The sequence below is a fragment of the Dendronephthya gigantea genome, unplaced genomic scaffold, assembly GCF_004324835.1.
Source record: "Dendronephthya gigantea isolate DGI-Jeju-01 unplaced genomic scaffold, DenGig_1.0 000342F, whole genome shotgun sequence".
NCBI lineage: Eukaryota > Metazoa > Cnidaria > Anthozoa > Malacalcyonacea > Nephtheidae > Dendronephthya > Dendronephthya gigantea.
In genome coordinates this window covers 27,887-39,215 of record NW_021163352.1, presented here as the reverse complement: position 1 = coordinate 39,215, position 11,329 = coordinate 27,887, and the positions used below count along the sequence as shown (strand labels likewise).

The 11,329-nt window shown below is 37.1% G+C and overlaps 9 non-coding genes across 9 annotated transcripts; 4 read left to right on the top strand and 5 right to left on the bottom strand.

Moving 5' to 3' along the window:
• Positions 1–1,334: 1,334 nt before the first annotated feature.
• Positions 1,335–1,421, top strand: Trnay-gua. Its single transcript is given in 2 exon segments — positions 1,335–1,371; positions 1,386–1,421. It is a non-coding gene; the product is annotated as a tRNA-Tyr (tRNA).
• A 216-nt stretch (positions 1,422–1,637) lies between these two features.
• On the top strand, positions 1,638–1,710 carry Trnaf-gaa. The gene has a single exon. It is a non-coding gene; the product is annotated as a tRNA-Phe (tRNA).
• Positions 1,711–1,886: 176 nt separating this feature from the next.
• On the top strand, positions 1,887–1,959 carry Trnaa-ugc. The gene has a single exon. It is a non-coding gene; the product is annotated as a tRNA-Ala (tRNA).
• Positions 1,960–2,178: 219 nt separating this feature from the next.
• Trnak-uuu lies at positions 2,179–2,250 on the bottom strand. Its single transcript has one exon. It is a non-coding gene; the product is annotated as a tRNA-Lys (tRNA).
• A 145-nt stretch (positions 2,251–2,395) lies between these two features.
• Positions 2,396–2,466, bottom strand: Trnag-gcc. Its single transcript has one exon. It is a non-coding gene; the product is annotated as a tRNA-Gly (tRNA).
• Positions 2,467–2,970: 504 nt separating this feature from the next.
• Trnay-gua lies at positions 2,971–3,057 on the top strand. The gene is given in 2 exon segments: positions 2,971–3,007; positions 3,022–3,057. It is a non-coding gene; the product is annotated as a tRNA-Tyr (tRNA).
• A 517-nt stretch (positions 3,058–3,574) lies between these two features.
• On the bottom strand, positions 3,575–3,647 carry Trnaa-ugc. The gene has a single exon. It is a non-coding gene; the product is annotated as a tRNA-Ala (tRNA).
• Positions 3,648–3,823: 176 nt separating this feature from the next.
• On the bottom strand, positions 3,824–3,896 carry Trnaf-gaa. The gene has a single exon. It is a non-coding gene; the product is annotated as a tRNA-Phe (tRNA).
• Positions 3,897–4,107: 211 nt separating this feature from the next.
• On the bottom strand, positions 4,108–4,194 carry Trnay-gua. The gene is given in 2 exon segments: positions 4,108–4,143; positions 4,158–4,194. It is a non-coding gene; the product is annotated as a tRNA-Tyr (tRNA).
• Between the last annotated feature and the right edge of the window lie 7,135 nt (positions 4,195–11,329).

The window sequence follows — 11,329 nt, the reverse complement described above, 5'->3', positions numbered from 1 at the left end:
TGTGGGGACATAAGTATATAGGATTGGACGTTGGAGTTGTAGTGATACGGTTATAGGATTACACACGGCGAAATTAGACGAAAATTACTGCCTCTATCTTCTGTCCTAATTTGCCGTTTCTAAACGTTTATGTATAGTCCATGTACTCTCTTTTGATCTTGACAAGCAAGCTGTAAACCGATTGTGCTTCATTTTTTTTTTTAGAGTATGGTTGCAAAAATAAATGTTTAATAAATTAATAGTTTAGATCAAGATGCGTGGATGAAAAGCTTTTTATATATTTCTTATGTCTTCTTATATGTCACCTTAATTTACATAACTTTGAAAAAGAATTTCGACTTGTAAAATCAGTACTTTAGATTTTAAATTGAATTCATTTAGCAAATAAATAGCAATAGACTGTAGTTGAATTATCAATAAAATTATGAAGATGCCCACCACTAGTCTTTAATAATCACTAGATTTGATTTTACTTGCCGATTAGTGTCGTTGGTGTCATATGTGTACATTGAATAACATAGTGTTTTTTTTCAATATTCGTTCGAAAGTCATCCTTACATTCCCTTAAATCTTCTTCAATAACTTTTTAATACAAAATCACCTGAATAAAGCTTGAAAGATGTCGGATCATCCTTACCTCTACCATCGGAACATGTAAGAAGTAACTGTCCCCACAAGTTTTTAAACTCAGGCAATGCTGCAATGGGAACACACAAAGTGTCCCCATAAATCTAAATACACAACTGTCCCCACTAGTGGGTACACACCCTGTCCCCACAAGTGATGACAAAAATGTCCCCACAATTCTGTGTGATATAAACTTGTTTTAAACCAGGATTTTAAGCAAAAAACCTAAGGTAAGACACTTAAATAAACTGCAGCGAAAGTATGAAATGTGTACTAGCTATTAAACGCTATGTCCCCAGAAGTAGGTGTCCCCACATGTCAGCAAAGGTGGGTATAGGTGTTCAAGAAAATGTTGGCATTACACCTATAAATTAGGTGCCATGCTACACGAATCAAACTTAGAAATTCAATTTTTAATTTCGTAAAGAAAGATTTATCTTTTAACAATTGCTAAAAAAGATTTAAGGAAAGGCAGCAATTGGGGGATTAGCTCAAATGGTAGAGCGCGCGCTTAGCATGCGCTAGGTAGCGGGATCGACGCCCGCATCCTCCAAAATATTGTGCTTTGGATCTCAAATCATGCTTCAAAAAACCGTGGCTTTCCGTTGAATGTTTTTCGTAAAAATTTTAAAAATAATATTCATACCTAAGTTTTTAATAATATTATCAAATATTGATTGATCAATAAAAAAGCTGGCCGTTATCAGCCTTCGATAGCTCAGTTGGTAGAGCGGGGGACTGTACGTAAGTAAACAAACATCCCTAGGTCACTGGTTCAAATCCGGTTCGAAAGAAAGTTCCATGGAAAAGATTTTGAAAAATATTTTACTTCGCTAAGTCAAATTTATATACTTGCAGTGGAGTAGAAATTTTTTAAATATATGTATGCATATTTATAACAACCTGACATTTTGAAATTGCACAGTATGCTCCGTTGTTGTGTGCAGCAAGGGAACTAAGTGGATGATCGAAAACGCCTGAAGAATATGAATAGCCGTTTTAAGCTGTATGCCGAAATAGCTCAGGTGGAAGAGCGTCAGACTGAAGATCTGAAGGTCCCTGGTTCAATCCCGGGTTTCGGCAGGAATTAATTTGAAAGACATTACCGGTTAGCTTAATTGGTATGTCTGCAAAATATTGAAAATAATGCTTTCATTTTGCGGTTTTCGCAAAGAGTTTGTTTGGGTAATCAAATGTAAATAAACCAAAATAGATATGTGTCATTGTAACAATAGATTTCAATGCGTTACGGCGGCTCTGGGGGATTAGCTCAAATGGAAGAGCGCGCGCTTTGCATGCGCGAGGTAGCGGGATCGATGCCCGCATCCTCCATATTTTTTCCCTATTCAATCAATTAAAAACACATTAAATTCTCGAAAATGCGACACAACTTTATTCGTTCAAAATATCAATTTTCTTTTTAACAAGCTCGATGAATGGCGATTCTTCCTAACCTTGTCAGTGCATGTTCGTGTCCTGGAATAATACTCATTCAAGTGTTGGTTGTATTGCCATAATCCCTTTTTGCCGGCCATATATTTAAAAACGGGTTTCCCACGCCGGGAATCGAACCCGGGCCATGGCGGTAAAAACGCCAGATCCTAGCCACTAGACCACATGGGAACTTGCTTTTCCTTACGCAACAATATCGTTTTATTTCAAATAATACCCGTTTTTTCTGAAGATTTTGGTACGACACAGCAAGCGCAAAAGAGAAACCACAGGATGGGTGTTAATGATTAGGACAATGCATCCGAGCGGAATTTCATGCGCTAGCGGGGAATCGAACCACGGTCTCCCGCGTGGCAGGCGAGAATTCTACCACTGAACCACCAGCGCAACGCCACATATTGTAGTCAATTTCGGCAATAACCTTACTCCGGATCCGCTGTATGAAACATATTTTGAATCAACGTATTTTGTTTTACAGCAGTTCATTTTGCGATGCATGTTCAAGAAAATGTTGGCATTACACCTATAAATTAGGTGCCATTCTACACGAATGAAACTTAGAAATTCAATTTTTAATTTCGTAAAGAGGGATTTATCTTTTAACAATTGCTGGAAAAGATTTAAGGAAAGGCAGCAATTGGGGGATTAGCTCAAATGGTAGAGCGCCCGCTTAGCATGCCCGAGGTAGCGGGATCAACGCCCGCATCCTCCAAAATATTTTGCTTTGGATCTCAAATCATGCTTCAAAAAACCGTGGCTTTCCGTTGAATGTTTTTCGTAAAAATTTTCAAAATAATATTCATACCTAAGTTTTTAATAATATTATCAAAATTCTATGAACTATTGTATGACAAATATTGATTGATCAATAAAGAAGCTGGCCGTTATCAGCCTTCGATAGCTCAGTTGGTAGAGCGGGGGACTGTACGTAAGTAAACAAACATCCCTAGGTCACTGGTTCAAATCCGGTTCGAAAGAAAGTTCCATGGAAAAGATTTAGAAAAATATTTTACTTCGCTAAGTCAAATTTATATACTTGCAGTGGAGTAGAAATTTTTTAAATATATGTATGCATATTTATAACAACCTGACATTTTGAAATTGCACAGTATGCTCCGTTGTTGTGTGCAGCAAGGGAACTAAGTGGATGATCGAAAACGCCTGAAGAATATGAATAGCCGTTTTAAGCTGTATGCCGAAATAGCTCAGGTGGAAGAGCGTAGCCACTAGGATATGGCGTTTTCACCGCCATGGCCCGGGTTCGATTCCCGGCGTGGGAAACCCGTTTTTTTATTATGGCCGGCAAAAAGAGGTTACGGCAATACAATCAACACTTGAATGAGTATTATTCCAGGACACGAACACTGACAAGGATAGGAAGAATCGCCATTCATCGAGCTTGTTAAAAAGAAAATTGATATTTTGAACGAATAAAGTTGTGTCGCATTTTCGAGAATTTAATGTGTTTTTAATTGATTGAATAGGGAAAAAAATATGGAGGATGCGGGCATCGATCCCGCTACCTCGCGCATGCAAAGCGCGCGCTCTTCCATTTGAGCTAATCCCCCAGAGCCGCCGTAACGCATTGAAATCTATTGTTACAATGACACATATCTATTTTGGTTTATTTACATTTGATTACCCAAACAAACTCTTTGCGAAAACCGCAAAATGAAAGCATTATTTTCAATATTTTGCAGACATACCAATTAAGCTAACCGGTAATGTCTTTCAAATTAATTCCTGCCGAAACCCGGGATTGAACCAGGGACCTTCAGATCTTCAGTCTGACGCTCTTCCACCTGAGCTATTTCGGCATACAGCTTAAAACGGCTATTCATATTCTTCAGGCGTTTTCGATCATCCACTTAGTTCCCTTGCTGCACACAACAACGGAGCATACTGTGCAATTTCAAATGTCAGGTTGTTATAAATATGCATACATATTTAAAAAATTTCTACTCCACTGCAAGTATAAATTTGACTTAGCGAAGTAAAATATTTTTCAAAATCTTTTCCATGGAACTTTCTTTCGAACCGGATTTGAACCAGTGACCTAGGGATGTTTGTTTACTTACGTACAGTCCCCCGCTCTACCAACTGAGCTATCGAAGGCTGATAACGGCCAGCTTTTTTATTGATCAATCAATATTTGATAATATTATTAAAAACTTAGGTATGAATATTATTTTTAAAATTTTTACGAAAAACATTCAACGGAAAGCCACGGTTTTTTGAAGCATGATTTGAGATCCAAAGCACAATATTTTGGAGGATGCGGGCGTCGATCCCGCTACCTAGCGCATGCTAAGCGCGCGCTCTACCATTTGAGCTAATCCCCCAATTGCTGCCTTTCCTTAAATCTTTTTTAGCAATTGTTAAAAGATAAATCTTTCTTTACGAAATTAAAAATTGAATTTCTAAGTTTGATTCGTGTAGCATGGCACCTAATTTATAGGTGTAATGCCAACATTTTCTTGAACATGCATCGCAAAATGAACTGCTGTAAAACAAAATACGTTGATTCAAAATATGTTTCATACCGGAGTAAGCTTATTGCCGAAATTGACTACAATATGTGATGTTACGCTGGTGGTTCTGTTGTAGGATTCTCGCCTACCACGCGGGAGACCGGGGTTCGATTTCCCGATTTGAAATAAAACGACATTGGTACGTAAGGCATAGCAAGTTCCCATGTGGTCTAGTGGCTAGGATCTGGCGTTTTCACCGCCATGGCCTTGCTTCGATTCCCAGGTTTTACCTTGAACAAAGAGGAATTTCGAGATGCTTTGTCGCTGAGATATAACAAACATATCCCTGATCTGGCAAGCAAATGTCCGTGTGGAGTCCCATTTAATATCAACCACGCAATGGATTGTAAAACAGGTGGTTTTATACATGCACGACACGATAATCTACGAAATCTCGAAGCTGCTTTGTTGTCGGAAGTGTGCAAAGATGTTGCAATAGAACCAATCCTTCAACCAATAACTGGCGAATGTTTTGATTTAAGGTCAGCTAATACGGAGAATGGAGCACGTCTGGATGTAAAAGCAAGGGGGTTTTATAGACAAGGCCAATGTGCATTTTTTGACGTTAGAGTTGCACATGTTTATTTATTATGCTTTGCCATTTGAATACAACATACAATATTACAAACACGAACAGCACAAAATCAATACAAATGCATGAATATTCACAATAATCGAGGCAGGGTATTGCTACAGCTCACGCCAATTACAGCAGCCCTTTCAAAACAAATAAAACAGACATCATACAATCTCCACACAATATATAGTTCACACTTAGGAAAATCTTCCTCGTGATAGGAGCAGTATAGAATTGTACTCCGAGAGTAAAATGACTGCTCACATCCCACAGGAAGATCCACCTTTAAGGAAATTTACGTGTAACAATGCTGGACAAAACGAACACAAGGACACACATTTGAATTAATAGCAGCATGAGTTAGAATTACACAAATTACGGGACGCGTTACAAGACAAACAAACAGACTTCCAAGTTCTAGGATTTTCGGCGTCATATATATTCAAGGCCGAATGGTAATAGTTATAAAGATCGTTTTTGAATCGACAAAGGCTTATGTTCTTCGTTGTCAGCCCTTTTGGAAGAACATTCCATACTCTTGCGCACCTAGAAAAGAATGACTTCTGGAATGTTACAGTCTTGCACTTTGGTGTGATGAACGTCAAGCACGCGGGGTTGGCTGATCGTGTTGATCTCTCCCGGTTCTGAATTGATGGTAGAACACTATCTTTAACTTTTATCATCCCATTGATGCATTTAAAGTAGAACACTAGATCCAAAAATTCGTGCCAATAGCAGAGTGGAATAAGGTCTAACATTTCGAGTCGCCTACTGTAGGTAATGTCGCAGATAAGGATGCTTTTTATGGCGAAACGTCCAATAAACAAGGCCTAAAGCAAACACCAAAAAAGAAAAAGATCAATACGTACATAGCAACGTCGGCCACGCAAACTGTAAAGTCAGCAATAACCGATGATATGGCTGCGTCAAAAACTGCCTTCAACCGAACGACGATACACCCAGCAAAAAAGAAAACCGTTGTCATCGCTGGTGACTCCATGGTTAAAAATGTTATTGGTGCAAAAATGAGTAATGTAGATAGGGATCACTTCTATGTGGTAAAGCCCTTTCCAGGAGCAACTGTTGAAGACATGAATGACTTTATTAAACCGCTAATCAGGAAAAGACCAGATAAGCTGATTCTTCACGTTGGAACCAACAATCTTAAGAGTTCGTCCGCAAAAGTTGTTGCCGATTCTATCGTAGATCTTACGAACACAATCAAGCACTCCTCTCCAGATACAGTTGTAGGTGTCTCAGCACTTGTGGTAAGGAATGATAATCAAGAACTTGCTGGTAAGGTAAAACAAGTTAATGATATGCTAAGAAGTCATTGTAAACACTCCCAAATATCGTATTTAGAAAATGCTAACATTAATAGTTCCCATTTGAACTTCAGAGGCCTTCATCTAAATAATGTAGGCAGCTCAATTCTTCAGGACAATTTAAGAGAATTTGCAAATAATATACCTAATTGACATGATATTTCCCCGGACATTTCAGCAATAACCTCCGATAATCAACTAAATGACTTGTTGAATGACCCGGCAATAGCAAATTGTAATTCTGAATCTGCTCTTAGCAAAATTGCTAATCTCAAAGGTTTTCGAATAGCTAGCCTAAATGTTAATAGCCTCTTGAAGCATATCGATGAGCTTCGAGTAATATTGGAAAAATGTCCGATTGATGTCTTAGCCATCAATGAGTCCAAAATCGATGAATTTGTCTCAGACCATGAAATTAAAATACCTGGATACGATTTATTCAGAAAGGATCGTAATAGACACGGTGGGGGTGTCGTTTTATATGTTAGAAACTGCTTTTCATGTGTTGAACGTACAGAATTGGTCCCAAATTCGCTTGAAATGGTGTGCATTGAAATTTTTCGTCAATATAGCAAGCCATTCTTAGTTTGTTCTTGGTACAGACCTCCGAATGCTAATATAAGTTTGTTTGACGACTTTGAACGCTTTATTCAAAAATGTGATATGGAAAATAAAGAATTAATAGCTTTAGGGGACTTTAATTGTGACGTTAGTAAATCCCCATATGATAATCACACGCAAACATTATTAAATATATGTACGTTATATCAGCTGAAACAACTGATAGAAGAACCAACTAGGGTGACTAAAACAACTGCAACCTTAATTGACTTGGTTCTAGCTAACAATCCTGAGAGTATTTCTAACTATGGAGTAATTAATTTAGGGATTTCCGATCATAACCTAATTTTTGCTGTCAAAAAAATGGTGTTTCCAAAGAAAAAACAAGCCTTTAAGGAATTTCGAAATTTTAAAAATTTTAATGAACGACAGTTTCTCGAAGACTTAAATACGGTTCCCTGGGATTATGTGAACCAATTTAATGACCCAAATGATAGCTGGCAAATTTGGAAATTATTCTTTCTAGAGACACTCGATAGGCATGCGCCAATTCAGAGTAGGCGGACTAAAACTAAATCAATGCCATGGGTAAATGCATCCATAAAGCAACTTATGAGGGAAAGAGACCTCCATCAGAAATTGGCTAAAAAATTTGGCTCTGAAGCGCATTGGGAAAAGTATAAAACCATCAGAAACAAAGTGAATTCTGAAATAAGGAAAGCTAAAGCTAACTACTTTAATAATAAACTTTCAGAATCCTCTCAGCAGAGAAATGTTAAAAAAGCTGGTCATTAATTAATACTCTTCTAGGTAAAGACGGTAGTAAATCTACAATAGTCAATGAACTCAATATCGGCGGCAGCGTTATTACAGACGGAGTTTCAATTGCAAATCAACTAAATAACTATTTTGTTAATATTGGCCCGTCACTAGCGGCTGAAGTGACAAATTGTAACGCTGCCTACGAAACAAAAGTTAAGGATTCTACTTGCCGTTCAACATTTTGCTTCTCAGGTCTAAGTATTGATCAAATTGCAAATAATCTAAAATCTCTAAAAGTTTCTAAAGCTACGGGACTCGATAAAATTCCAGCAAAAGTACTTAAACTATCTGCGGATATAATTGCTCCATCACTGACTGCCATTTTTAATCTATCATTATATACTGGGAAATTTGTCAATGATTGGAAAATAGCACGAGTCCAACCAATCTATAAATCCGAAGATAGGAGAAAGTGTGAAAATTACCGTCCGATCCCATTCTGCCAATTGTTAGCAAAATATTTGAGAAAGATATTTTTCGACAACTATATGACTATCTGTCAGAGAACTTACTGATTTCAAAATTTCAATCTGGCTTTAGACCAAAACACTCAACATTAACTCTACTTCTTCAAATGTGTGATAAATGGTTGGAAAATATGGACGAGGGTAAAATTACTGGTATAGTTTCCTTAGATATTCGAAAAGCTTTTGACTCAATTGATCATGAAATTCTACTGATAAAAATGAAAAACCAGTTTGGAATAAAACACTCCGAACTTGCTTGGTTTGCTTCCTATTTGACTAATCGAGAGCAGGTGTGTTATGTGAATGGCTACATATCGACTCGCAAAGAAATAATAAGTGGAGTTCCCCAAGGTTCCATTCTGGGTCCCCTGTTGTTTCTGCTGTATATCAATGACTTACCAGAGTACCTAAAATCTACTACCCCTGGAATATATGCAGACGACACTCAAATCTTTGCGTCGTCGGATAACTTTGATGAATTAGTAGATATGTTGAATTCTGATTTAAAAACAGTAAATGGCTTAGTGATAATAAATTGCAACATCATACTACCAAAACTAAACTTTTGTTTGTAGGCTCTTCGTATACCATTCAAAATAAACTAGGAAATAAGCCAGTGATCTTTGGAAATGTACCAGTAACCCGTTATAGATCTTTTAAATGTTTGGGCGTCGAGATTGATGAACAACTTAATTGGGAAGCCCATATAAATGCAATAAGCAGAAAGGTAGGCGCGGGAATAGGTGTAATGAGACGAGTTAAACCCTTTGTTCCTGAAGAAACCATGCACACCATTTACAAAGCTTTAATTCAACCATTACTTTGACTATTGTTCCCCTCTTTGGGACAATTGCGGTCTATTATTGAAAGAAAAGTTGCAAAAATTTCAAAATAGGGCTGCTCGGGTGTTAACGGGGGCAGACTACAATACAAGCTCCTCTGAACTCCTGGAGCAGCTTAGATGGAAAAATCTCGAAACTAAATATAAAACTAACAAAGCAGTTCTCGTTTATAATATCCTAAATAACGGTACTGCTCCGTGCCTTCGCGAATCCTTTTCTGAGCGTAGTGTGATTGAAAATGGTTATAACCTGAGACATTACGATACTGATCTATCAATCCCGAGACCTAAGAAAGAGTTTCTCAAAAGAAGTTTTAAATATAGAGGAGCTGTATTATGGAATAGTCTTTCGCGTGAAGCTAAGTCTGCTCAATCGATTCATTGTTTCAAGAGGCTCATAAATTCAAGTAGTTAATTCTGCATATTATATATAGTTTATATTTGTATAGTGTAATTAAGTAGACGCTCATAATGTAATTAAGTAGACGCCCTCCGTGGAAATCAGTCGTAACTGACGGGGCTAGTGTCTGTAAATAAAATTTTTAATAATAATAATAATAAATGGTAGATCCAAGATATACTTGCTCGCGCGCCTCTGAATTCTCTCCGTCCGTTTAATCAGTTCCACAGTTTGTGGCGCCCAGACTTGAGATGCATAGCATAGCTTTGAACGTACAAGAGACAAATATAGAGTACGACGAACCAAGATAGATTTTATATCCAGTGTAGACCTCCTAACGTATCCGAGCATTCTCGTTGATTGAGCACATTGGTATTCAACATGTTTGGACCAAGTCAAATTGGAAGAAGTCCATACTCCTAAATCACGCTCTTGATCAGTGCTTTCTAGGACGGTATCATGTAGTTTGTAGGGATATTCTATTTTCTGATGTTTTCGGGTTATTCGCAAAACTTTACATTTTTCAGCGTTTAATATCAGGTTAACGTTACTAGAAAGTTCTTCAAAATTTGTTAGATCGTCTTGAAGCGAGGATGCATCACACATATTGTCGACTGTTCTAAAAATCTTTGTGTCGTCTGCAAAGGTTGCAATGCTAGATTTGTCCACGCTTTCGGACAGGTGGTTTTCGTACAAGAGAAACAGTAGTGGACCGAGAATCGAGCCTTGTGGGACTCCAGATGTCACCGGTAATGGTCTTGATATTGCTCCACCAACTGCTGTCTGTTGATAACGATTGTTGAGATAAGATGAAAACCAGTTTAGATGTAAATGCCATGTCTAATAAATCCCAACCAATTGAGCATATCTTACATCGACACGAAATGGAAAAGAAAAGGGCTTATAAGAAAAGAGCCATTGAAATTGAACAAGGAGTTTTCACACCACTAGTTTTTGGAACAAATGGGGCGATGGGCAAAGAATGTATCGCTTTTCATAAAATGTTGGCATCGAAGATCGCGGAAAAATATAATAGTCCTTATTCAACGATAATGGCTTATTTGAGAACAAAACTCTCTTTTAGTTTAATTAGGTCAGCCCTTTTATGTCTACGTGGAACAAGAATACCTTTTTATAGTGACAATTTATCTTTTAACTTTTAAATTTTACATCAACATAATTTTGTAAAACTGGTTTAATTAGGGCAGGCTTTTTATGCCTACGTGGAACAAGATTACCTTTTTTTTAAATAATATAATGTACATGTGTAAATATTGATGTAAATTAGATTTTGAGAATAAAAAGATTTTTTTTAAATTCCCGGCGTGGGAAACCCGTTTTTTTTATTATGGCCAGCAAAAAGAGATTACGGCAATACAATCAATACAAACAATTTATTTAAACACGTTGGAATATTCAGTTAAAAAATACAACTGGTTTACAAAATTGCCGTGAGAGAGTCGTTATATATATTAGTAAAATAATCATTTGTAGCTTTCTTAAATTGAGGAAAGAGGGTTAAATTACGCATTTCTTCAGGAAAGCTATTCCATAGCAAAGCCCCGTTATAGCATAAGCTACGTTTTAGATAGTTCGTTCGTGGCTTTTGGTAAACTTAATTTAAATTGATTATTTCTAAAGTCATATTTAGAATTTCGAATAGAAAACAAGGTTTGTAAATATGGAGGCATATTTCCTTTTAATATTTTAAACATCAACTGAGACT